We start from the raw sequence: 11,109 nt of genomic DNA, 5'->3' as shown, positions 1-11,109 counted from the left end.
CCCCCCCCCCCCACGCCCCACCCCGCCCGTTAACCCTTCCAGCCCCGCGCTCCCTCCCGGAGGAAGCCAAGCCCTGAATTGCAGAATCTCCGAGTAGGAGAATGTTCAAATCGGGTAATTGGGGGCCGTACGGGAGTGTAGAACCTGACACGCACACGATCCGAGGGTGCTAGCAGTCGGGACCTCAGACTCCTCAATCAGGGACCCTGCTGCCCTCAGCTCCTGGGGTCCGGGCCTGGCTCGCCCCTCCCGGGCCCAAGGGATTAACCCTTGCGCGCCCTGTTCGCCAGCGGGGCTCCCTGCCGGGCTTGCGCAGACCCGCCCGCGCGCGGCTTGGAGACCCTCCCCGCCCAGCCCCGCGCATCCGGGAAGCCCCTCCGAGGGCCGGACGGGGGGCCCACCGGCTGCCGTTAACCCTGCGGGCGCCGGCGAACGACCCGGACCGCTAGCGGCCCGGGCGGGATCGCACTTCCTGCGCGAAGCTGGGGGCGCGGGGAGGGCTCTCCATCGCCCGGGAGAGGCCGCTCCCGGGGGCTTTTCCCCGTCCTTCCGTACCATGGCCGGCATTAAAGGGGGACGGGGGGCTGAGCCCAGGGACCACGCGACACACCTGGGAAGACTGATGGCTGCCCATCCCGGCCCCTCGCGCCGGGCGCCGCCGCCGCCTCCGCCGGGAACGCGCTCCGCTCCGGTCGGGGCCCCACGCCGCCTCCCCACCGCCCCGCCGGGCGAGGGCGCAGCCCGGCTGCCAGCGCCGAGCTGGAAGGCCCGACCGGGGGCCCTCCGCCAGGCTCGGCCACCAATTCCCCGGGTGCTGGTCAGGCCCTCCCGAGACTCCCCTGGCCTCAGTTTCCTCACCTGCAAGCTGGGCTTGGGGGCAGGGGGAGCAAGACAAGGCGCTCTGCTGCCCTTCTGCATCGCGGACTGCGGAGGGGCTGGGGTGCGGGAAGGAATTCCAGAGGAAAGGATCCCCGAGGCGTCTGGACTGGCGGCCAGACACAATCCCCGACGCTCTAAAAGTTGTCGGAGACCACGAGCCCAGACCCCTCTATATACCCTCCTCCCCCAAGACAACGAGCTGGCCGATTGGCCAGCATCTCCCCGACGCCCCCTATGTACCCAGGCCCACCTTTCCCAGGTTCCCATCACCGCGCTCAGCACACTAGATCCCAGCATACAGCAGGCGCTCAATAAACACGGACAGTGCATGCTTGAATCCTACACCTCTCTGGCGTCTTTTCCTGCCTCTTCCCTTCTGGCTGTGAGTTCCAGGCAGGAGCCCTGTCCCTTCACCAGGGCACCCCCAGCACCCAGCAGGCCTGGCCTCCACCCCGCCAACGCAGGGTGGGAGGAGCCCTGCGTTGCGAGGGTCAGCCCCAAGCCCCAAAGTCCAAGTGTTCCATCATCCACCCACGATGTCTCGCTCATTCATTAGCTCTGGGCTTGGTTCTTGCGGTTCGGAGGCGGCAGCAAATGAGGTGAGCCCTGCCCTCAGGGGCTAATGGTTGAGAAATGAAACCGCGGCTCGCCTCCCGGGAGTGTCCACTCGCAGCAGAACGGCAGAGATAATAAGGACACCACCGCCCAGCAGCCCTGCGTTCACCGCACTGTCCGGCTCTTCCTCAGGGAAGCAGTCACTCCCATTTTACAGATAAGGAGAGCGAAGCTCAGAGACAGAGCCCAGCTGGGCCTGGACCCCATTCCTCAGAGACCTTTCCCACCCAAAGGCTGGGGACGCCCCTCAGATGTCTCCAGTTGCCTCAGTCACTCACAGTGAATGACCTGCCAGGGAGTTTGTCTAAAATTAATAAGAATGTATTAAAATTTAATTATAAAAATCTCACATTTATTATTTATATGGAATGTTTCAGCTCTTCTAAAAGGCCTGCCTGGGAATTTCTTCCCCAAGAAGGGACTCTAGGAGAGGCTGCTGAGTCGCCCTGGTGGCAGGGGGTGGGGTGGGAGGGAGGGACGGGGGTGGGAGGGGCAGAAGTCTGACAGGGAATGGGAGGGGGTCCAGCCCCAGCACCTCAGCAGCCCCTCCCTTCACTCTGCTAATCCAGACCCTGAAGCCTGGCTCTGATCCTACCACGCAGTCTCCCCAGACCCAGTGCCTGTGTGGTCACCACCGCCCTCACCCTTAAAGGCCGCTTCCTCCAGTCAGCCCTCCATGATGGAGGCCCAGCGGAGTAGTTGGGTTTGGCCTCCACACCAGTTCTGTACTCCCTGGGGCAGGGCCTGTGTCTTTCCCAGCTGTGTCCCGGGGCTAGCCCAGCACCTCACCCCGGGGGTGGGAGTTGTGCGTGAAGCTCTGGGTGTATGTGCAGAGCAGTCACAGCTGTGTGCAGCTGGCCCCGTGCGGAGGGGCTATGCCTTTGGCAATGGTCTCGGTATCGGGGCCAGAGAACCGCGTTTGAGTCTTGACTCTGCAATTCATAATCACAAGATTTGGGGATATTCCTGAGATGCCCCTCTTTTGGATGAGGAAACCTGGGCCAGAGCATGAAGTGTCTTGCCCTGAGTCACCTGGGGTTAGCTGAGGCCTGCCTGTTGGGCTGGGCGGGGGAGAGTGGGGGCATTGCCTGGGTCTCAGACCAGAGGTAGTGCCTCCATTACAGCAGGGGGGCCGGGGCTGGTGGAGACCATGACTATGAGGGACCTTGAGATGTCTAGGGTCCCCAGTGTGAAATGATGGGGCGGGAAATACCCTCAAGGCCCCATCTGGCCCCCCCAGGGACCCACAGGCAAGGGGGGTCCCAGTGCTCTCCTGATACAGGTAGGAACACAGGCTGGCACTCTGGGTGCCCTCAGAGAGAGAGTCCATCCCTGCCCTGGGCGCTGTCCCTCTGGTTCAGCCCGTACTCACAGCCCCATGCCTATTCCTGCGACACACCTGTGACGTTGTCACTGTCTGCCCTAAACTCTTCTCTTGTCTCTTCTAGGTGGTCCAGCCCAGTGGCCATCTTTATTTCACACAAGCCTCACACAAGCCCCGCTTGTTGGCTAAACTGGACCATACCGTGCATCCCTGCCTCAGCCCACCTGCTACCTCCTCCTCTGTGTCTTTGCTGGTGCTGGCCCCTGCCGCCCCGAACGCTCACCCTCCTTCACCCCGAGCCATATTCTGAGCTCCCTGCCGACCACCACAGCCCCACCACCTCCCTCCTTTCCCTATTCCCTGAGAGACTCTTCCCGAGGGCCAGAGACAGGCCCCTCCACCCTTTAGTTGCCTGCTGTATAGCCAGCGCAGCCTTTGGCCCTGTTAAGGAAATCAATCCTATTTAATCCCCATGGTGACTTGTGAGGTGGGTCTTACAACCCCCATTTTACAGATGCAAAAACAGAGGCTCCAAGAGGCAAACCCCTGCAGGTTGGGTGCAGAAGCGTGGAGGGTTGGGGCCAGCTTCCCGAGCTGCCATCCTCCCAGTGGCACCTGGGCACGTGACTGATGCACATAGTAGGTGCTCCCAAGGGCAATGGAGGGAGGCAACTCTGCGTCACAAGTCAAGCCTCAACGAGGGGTTGGTAAATACTGACTGGGCCCGGCCTAACCCTCTGACCACACCCCCACCACCTGCCCTTCACTTGGCACACACTGGCCACACTGGCCACTTTGCTGGTCCCAAGCTCACCCAGCTCACTCCTGCCTCAGGGCCTTTGCACTTCCTTCCCTCTGCCTGGATCTTTCCTTCTCTGACTACCCACCTAAAGTAGCTCCTCTCTCCCACCAAACGATTTCTCATCATGCCCTGTCCCTTTGGATGCATCCTCCGTGTCCATTTGCCTGCCCCCGCCCCCGCCCCTCCACTACAAGAGACACCCCTGCTTCAGCCACGGTGTCTCCATCACTAGGGCCTGTTGCAGAGGCCTCTGATGAGCAGTTGGTGACGCCTGAATGAATGCAATTGCTCTTAATCCCCAGCCAATGGCATCTGCTCTCCACCTCGAGCAGCCTCTGGTCTGCTCTCACGGTCCCTGTCACTCACCCGTCGTCCCATCCCCTCCCCCAAGCCCACCCCCACGTTGGGGGGCACCTGAGCCCGCTTGGTACCCGGCACACACACACCTGCACAGAGCCCTGCCCAGGGAACCCCTCTGCTGATGGGGGTCAGTCCCACACTGGCCCCACGAGGTGTGTGAATCCTCCTACTGGACCATCTGGCCCGGGTGTGTTGCTGCCCTTTGCCACCCAAATCTTGTGGTGCCTGGAAACTGTCGTGAGAAGGAAAGCGGGTCCAGGTCAGGGAGGGGTCTGCTGGGCGCTGAGGCCTCCCCTCTGCCTCCGACTCACCCCACCCTGTGACCCTGGGCGAGTCCCTGCCCTCCCTCAGGGCCTGTGGTGGGTCCCCTGGGCCCTCCTTAGATCTACTCTGAGCTCCAGCTTCCTTGGTTTCTTCCTGACCCTGTTCCCTCACCCTCTTCTCAAGGGGAGGAAACGAGCCGAAGAGTACAGAGGGCAGAGATGGGGCTGGACCAAATCCCAGGTGTGGCCCAGGCAGCGGCCACCCACCTCCCACTGACGGAGACTTGGGCTTCCTATGCAGCTATGTGAACTTGGGCAAAACCCTCAACCTCTCTGAGCTCAATCCCTCATCTAGGGAGGATGGAAAATCTTCAAAGGACGTTGTGAGTGACACGGTGGCCATGTATGTGTATGGGCCCGTCTTGGGGATAGGGCTGGTGAAGGGCTGCAGCCACTCCTGAGCCAGACTTTTGACGTCATCACTCAGGGTGGACCCTCTTCTAAGAGGTTTTACATCACTCCTTGCCTTCTTGCATTCATTCAACAAACATTCACTGTGTGCCCTGTTCTAGGGGACTCAGTGAACAGACTAACTAGAGGACCTTCTCTGCTCTCACGGTGCTGAGATTCCCACAGCGGGGAGGCAGATTAGCTGGGGCATCAGTGCAGTGCCCGTCCTGCCCCGAGTTCAGGGAGCGTCCGGTCACCAGTGGGGAGCAGAGGTTGAGTTGGGGGCCCCTCGGGCTGCTGTGTGGAGGACGCACTGAGAGGTGAGGGCAGGGCCTGAGGAGTCCAGCTGCAGGCACCTATACAAATCCAGTGGGGACCAGGGTGAAGGTGGGAGAGGCGCTCAGATGCCCTGACAGACTAGAGAAGGGGGTGGAAGGAAGAATCGCCAAAGATGAGGCCATGGGTTTTGGCCTGAGCAGCTTGAAGGGGACTGGGGAGCAGCTCAGGATTCGGGTCCAGTCATCCCAGCAGGGATACGGGATACGGACAAGAGGGTGGGGACTTGGGTTTGGAGTTCAGAGGAGGGTCCAGGAGATGTGAATCTGGGAGTGGCCAGCATGGAGCCAGCACTTAGGGTCCGAAACTGTATGAGGTCGCCAAGGGAGTGAGCGTAGATGGGGAAGAGGAGGGGCTCTGCCAGGTGAGGGTTCAGAGAGGGGGCGGGGCCAGCCCAGGGCATCGAGGAGGGGCAGGCGGGGAGGTAGGAGGGGAGAGGCGGTGTCACAGACTGTGTCACGGGTGAGAAGCCAGCCTCAAGTCCCTCAGCATCCCCCGCAGGGCTTGCCGCGCTGGGCACACAGTGGGTCATCCTGATACCTTAGTCGGAATACCAAGGTGAGCACAGGTGGACGGGAAAGGGGCGAGCGCTGGCCCAAGGTCACTCAGCAAGTTGGGGACTTGAACCTGTACCTTGGCTTGGTGCTGCCCCCAGATGGGGCCAAGAATGTCCTTCCCCTGGGGATTCTGGAGGACCTCGCTGCGGGCTGAGAGGTGCCCCGTCCCATCCCCCCGGGCAAGCCCCGCGCTTCTCTGCGTGGCCTGGGCAGGGCCTCGGGTTCCCAGCCGTGCGCTGGTACAGACGGACTAGGCCCGCGGCAGCAAACTGGCCTCCTGAGCTAAATCTGGCCCGCCGGCATGTTGTATTTGGCCTGCGAGAGGGTTTTAATTTTTTTTTTTTAAACGTTTGAGCCAACATTTAAAAATTGGGAGAGTTTACATTTTAAAATCCGTATTTTTGGCTTCTACTGAAATTTTGGAAGATCTGGCAACTCCGGCCCACATTCCCACATGGCAACAGTTGGGGAGCAGCTGCCCCCTCCAGAGGCACCTTGGGGGTCCCCCACTGGGGAGAGGCGCTATCACACCTTAAGCTGGCCCTACAGACGGGGAGCCTGAGGCCCGGAGGGTGGAGGGGGCTTGCTCGTGAGGTCTCACGGTGGGAAAGCCCCTCAGGCAGGATCCAAACGCAGCCCTGGGGAGTTCCAGGCCTGGCGTCTGGGGTCTTGTCACGACATCACTAAGGCCAATTCAGAGCTGCCAGCCCTGTGCTTTCTGCTCTCTTCTGCCCGTTTTGTTCTCAGGAAACACCTGGCTTGAGTCATTCACACTGTAGTACGAGTGAGCCTTGGTACCAGGTCTGTGACAGTGATGGCTGGAGGTCCCGGAGGCCTTCCACAGTGGCTTCTTGTTTGCTGGACAGTGAAGGGGCAGACCAGAGTCCCCCACAACCATATGCCACCAGACGGGGCAGAGGCCCTCCCCCTCCCTTGCCTGCTTTGCCGCTTCCTCCCTGAACTGGCTGACGGTGCAGCTCCAGGCACTGTCCTCCAGAAAGGCCTTTCAGACTGCTGCCTGGAAGCCTGGGGTCTCCCTACCTTCCCGAAGCCCCACCTTCACCCTGGGAACTGTTCCGAGGACACAAGCCTGTCCAGCCTAGGTAGAGGGGCCGTCATCATCACCTTCACAGCTACCATCGTCCCAGGGACAGGATTCCTATTGTGTGCCAGGCACCTCCACTTGCCACACACACGAAGACACTGGGGGATGTGGCTTGTCCGGGTTCACTGAGCCAGGGCACAGCCCAGCCAGGACCCTGCCGGGCTCTGCTCGCTGAGCCTCAGTTCCTGGTCTGTGAAATGGGCCAGATCCTAGTATCCCTCTCACTGGCCTGTTTGGAGTATTCGATGCGAGGCTGGAGCTGACCACATATGACGGTGGGCTGGGTTGGGCTGGGGGCTGATGCCCACCTCCCGCTTCAAGGAGCCAACACCAGCTCCTTGGGAAGGACATTCTGGCCGGACCCAGGACAGAGCCCTGCCCCCCAGCACCTGCTGCAGGACCCCGACAGGTCCCCGAGGCCCTGTGCTGCCTTCAGACAGAATCTTCCAGAGGCCTGAGCATCACGGGGCTCCCCCGGACCCAGTGGTCCCTGGAGTGAGGTCTGCATGGTGTGCAGAGCCTAGAGCGGAGGGTGGGGCGGTCCCGGATCACCAGGCCCTCCTGGAGGAGGCCGGGGACGTGATCCTTATCGGGTACCTGCTGGCTGCTTTCCCCGTGACAAGGCGAAAGAAAACTCGTGACCATGACCGCTTTTCCACGGCCGGGGAAACCGAGGCCCTGAGTGGGTGGGCAACCTGCCCAGGTCCTTGAGCTGAGTCCCCCTGAGCTGAGAACTCCCCGGCTGCACTTGGCCCAGCGGACCCCAGAGGAAGGGCTGGTGGTCTTCAAATACCCAGAGCTCCCCTCCAGCCACGCTGCTCCCTGGCTCTCCCTGGAGAAAGAGGCAGGTCAGGTCATTGGAGGCAAGTGACGCGGAGAAGCGTAGGTGCAGAGGGGGAGGTGAGACAGCCTGCGTCCAGCCCCGGCTCCTCCCGTGACCTCCCCTCGCCTGTCGCCTCCCAGTGCGCAGGAGTTCTGCAGCACAAGGATGACACCGACCCGCTGGGGGTGCACAGGGATGGAGAGTTAGAACAACTCTGGTAAGCACTCGGCAAGCATCAGCTCTCTCCTACCGCCCAGGATTTTGTTTTCAAAAGAACCCCTCCGTGCAGGGCGGCCATTCCGGGAGGGGCCGGGACGAGATCTCCACCACCTGGCCCTGCAGCCCCACCTCGAGCCTGTGGCCAGGACAAGGCCCTCAACAGCCCATAAGGACCCACCCTGGTCCCTGGGGACACAGGTGGTTTGGGAGACGAAGGCTAGCAGCGAGGTGGGGTGCCGCCATCCTGACACCCTGCACGACCCGATCCCCCAGGACGGCCGAGCAGGTCTCACCGGATCCTTCTCTCCCATCCGTCTGAGGCCGAAGTGCGTGTGTGGAGGGGGTGATGATGTGCTACTCAGTCCAAGCCCAGACTCCCGAGGGGGCCCCAGGGCAACTCAGAGCCTCAGTTTTCCAACTCCATAAAATGGGCAGCTAGGAAGGACGTGGACCCACCCGTCTGCCTGACAGGACTGTGACATCCGACCTCACGTGGACGTGTCTGAGGTTCAAAACTTCAAAAGAATCATCATATAAAATCCAGTGGTGAAACACCAAGGTCTCTGCCACTGGCGGTGTTATATTATTGTTAGCATTGTTGTTTACTCGTGCGTACTCCAGAAATAGCCTGCCTGCCCCAAAGCCAGAAAATCCTTGAGCTTCATTCTTCGGGTGCTTAAGGTCTTTCCCATTACAGTGATTATGAAAGCGGGGTGATGAGGGAACTCGGAGGGGGTCAGCCAGAACTTGTGGGGAAATGGCCCATCAAGGGAGAAGGGAAGGGGCCCCAGCAGACCTCTGTCCAGCTGCCCCCTAGGGGATGGGCGGGGGCTGAGACTCACCGGGCTTGGAGGCCTCTGGGGGGAGGCAGCTGGGCCTCCACGCTTGCTGCTGCCCACGCGAGTCTCCGTGGCCCGGCCCAGCCCCCCTCTGCTTGCAGCCTCCGGGGCCACCCCTGAGGACAGCTGGGGGCTCAGGGCCAGGGTCTTCTCTGGGGCTGCAGATCCTGCGAGGGGCTCCTGGGCCAGGCCTGGGTCTTGCTCGCCTGGGGAGGGCTCCGGGCTGCGGCCTTTGGGGCCCCGGAGGGCCTCCAGGGTCCCAGGGTCCAGAACCCGCACAGCAACCTCATCCAGGAATCTGGAGAAGGGCAGCCGGGCCTCCTGTCGGCGGCTCAGCCAGGCGAGAGGGCCAGTGGCAGCTCTGCTGCCAGTGCCCAGGGGCTCCGGGATGGACAGCAGGCCAGGTGATGCCTTTGTCTCCTCCTGGCCAGGCTGTTTCACCCAGCTGGGGTGAGATGGTGGGCCCTTGGGGTTCTGACCTGAGCTGGGGCTCAGTCTGCAGCTTTGAAGGTCCTCTCTGCAGACCTCCTTCCTGGGGGCTTCGGCCCTCGGCTCCACAAGGGAGCCATGGCCATCCGGCCTGCGGCTGCCGGGGTCAGAGCCCCGTGCTTGGAAGCCGGCCCCTGAGAGCATCCTCCTCAGTCAGTCCGAGGTCAAGCCTCTCCAAGCACCTCACTGACACCTACTTCTCTCCTCCCACGTGGCTAGGACCCCTCTGCTCTCTGGGGGGCGGGGCGGCACGGCCACCCGTCCCTCACTGGCCAGAGTGATCAGCTGAATGCCTGCCCCCATCGATCCAGAGAGCACGTGGTAGGGGGCCTCCCGCCCCCTAAATTGATTCTCATTAAATGGGAGCTGGACTCCAGGGCTTAGAAAGTGCTAGAGAAGGGAAGGTCATGTCCTGGGCTCTTCATCTGCCTGGGGAGGCAGCCTGCACTGAATGAGCACCTGCTGTGTGCCGGGGGGCGGGGGGGAAGCCCTGGGCTGGGTCTCACACCCTCCACTCCCCACGTCTCCTCATCTCTGCCAGGTGTGGGGTTGGGTGCAGGGACATGGGTGAATATGGGGCCTGAAGGAGGGGAAATTAGAACCGCAACCATCTGGCAGAATGGGAGGGTGTGGTGGAGACTGCTGGCTGCCCACTGTCCTCCCACTCTTCCTTAGTGAAGAACCCTCCTTTTATTCTGGGAGGCAAGACATCCAACTAAAAGACTGCATTTCCCAGGCTCCTCTGCAGCCAGGGGTAGCCAATGAGATATAAACAGAAATTACTGGGTGTGACTGCTCCTTAAAACGGATCAGAAAGCTTGGCTGTGCCCTTTTTGCTCCCACTCCCAAACCCTCCTGCTTCTTATCTAGAACATGCAAGTGATGGTTGGAGCTACTGCAGCTGTTTTGCACTGTGAGGCAAACTTGAGGCAGAAGCCATATATAAAGGCTGGAGGAACAGAAAGACAAAAAAGAACCTGGGTTCCTGATGACCGCTGAGTCATCACACTAGCCCTGGACCACCTGCCTCTGGCACTTCTTTAACTTGACAGAAATAACCCCCTGTCTTATTTAAGCCATGGTTATTTCCAGTCCTGTTACTAGCAGCTGTGTGCAATTCCTCACTGATACACAGGGGATAAGGTTAGGAACCATGGTTGACAACGCTATGAGGCAAGAGCCTTTGGCACATGGGGGCCCAGGGTGCAGTTAGATGGGGAGTGGAGTGGGGAAGAATACCCCAGAGAAGGGCCAGAGCCCTTGCTCCTTTGCGTGAAGGGAGACACACAGATCCCTGGCGTCTTGGGAAGCCAGGGGTCCACGCAGAACTCCTGGGATGCAGCTGCATGAGTCAAAGGAAGGCTCGCTAGGGGGTGGCAGCCCCAGGCTCTTGGCCATGATCCCCAGCCCTGGCTTCTGGTGCTGCTTGGAGGATGGCCTAGGTTCTCTTTGGCACTGCCTGCTCATGGCTGTGTACCTGGGGCCTCTGCCCATCTGGCAGTGCCTAGATGCCTCACATCAAGTGCTGGGGACCCCTTCTTTTCTGAGCTCGGCTGGACACCTCTCTGGATGCCTCACAGCACCTGTGACTAAATGTCTGAAAAGCTTCATGAGCTCACCTGCCCAAGACAGGGATGGAAGCTGACTGGACCTTCCCTCTCCCTCTCCCCCTTTCCCCCACCGTACCCCTAACCATCAGGCCCTGACTATTCAGCCTTTCTCACACCTGGCCACCTCCCTCCATCCTCAGTATCACCTTGCTGGTCCCAGGTGCCACCATGTTTCATCCGAACACCTACAATCACCCCACAAAAGTCCCTGACCCCAGCTTGGTCCACCCCACAAACGAGCCAGTGTGAACTTTTAAAATCACAGACCAGATAACCAGACAACATCACACATTCATACGCCCTGCAAGGCCCCAGTGTCTTTTCTACCCTCCCCCACAGACCACTCCAGGAACTTCCATCTAGTTCCTGAATGTGCCAAGCTCTCTCTGGTCTCAGGGCCTTTGCACTTGCTGTTCCCTCTCATCATCTAACTCCCAG

At 60.8% G+C, this 11,109-nt stretch overlaps 1 protein-coding gene across 1 annotated transcript in view; it reads right to left on the bottom strand.

Moving 5' to 3' along the window:
- BEGAIN (brain enriched guanylate kinase associated) overlaps nucleotides 1-437 on the bottom strand; it is a 30,623-nt gene extending 30,186 nt beyond the window's left edge. The window contains exon 1 of the mRNA XM_007455635.1: nucleotides 402-437. The gene's annotated coding sequence lies outside the window, so the exon portion shown is untranslated. The remainder of the gene's footprint in view (nucleotides 1-401) is intronic.
- Nucleotides 438-11,109: the final 10,672 nt, after the last annotated feature.

The sequence above is a fragment of the Lipotes vexillifer genome, unplaced genomic scaffold (assembly GCF_000442215.2).
Source record: "Lipotes vexillifer unplaced genomic scaffold, Lipotes_vexillifer_v1.1 scaffold584, whole genome shotgun sequence".
Taxonomy (NCBI): Eukaryota; Metazoa; Chordata; class Mammalia; order Artiodactyla; family Lipotidae; genus Lipotes; species Lipotes vexillifer.
The sequence above is the reverse complement of the archived record's forward strand: the minus strand, read 5'-3'. Positions and strand labels throughout refer to the sequence as shown.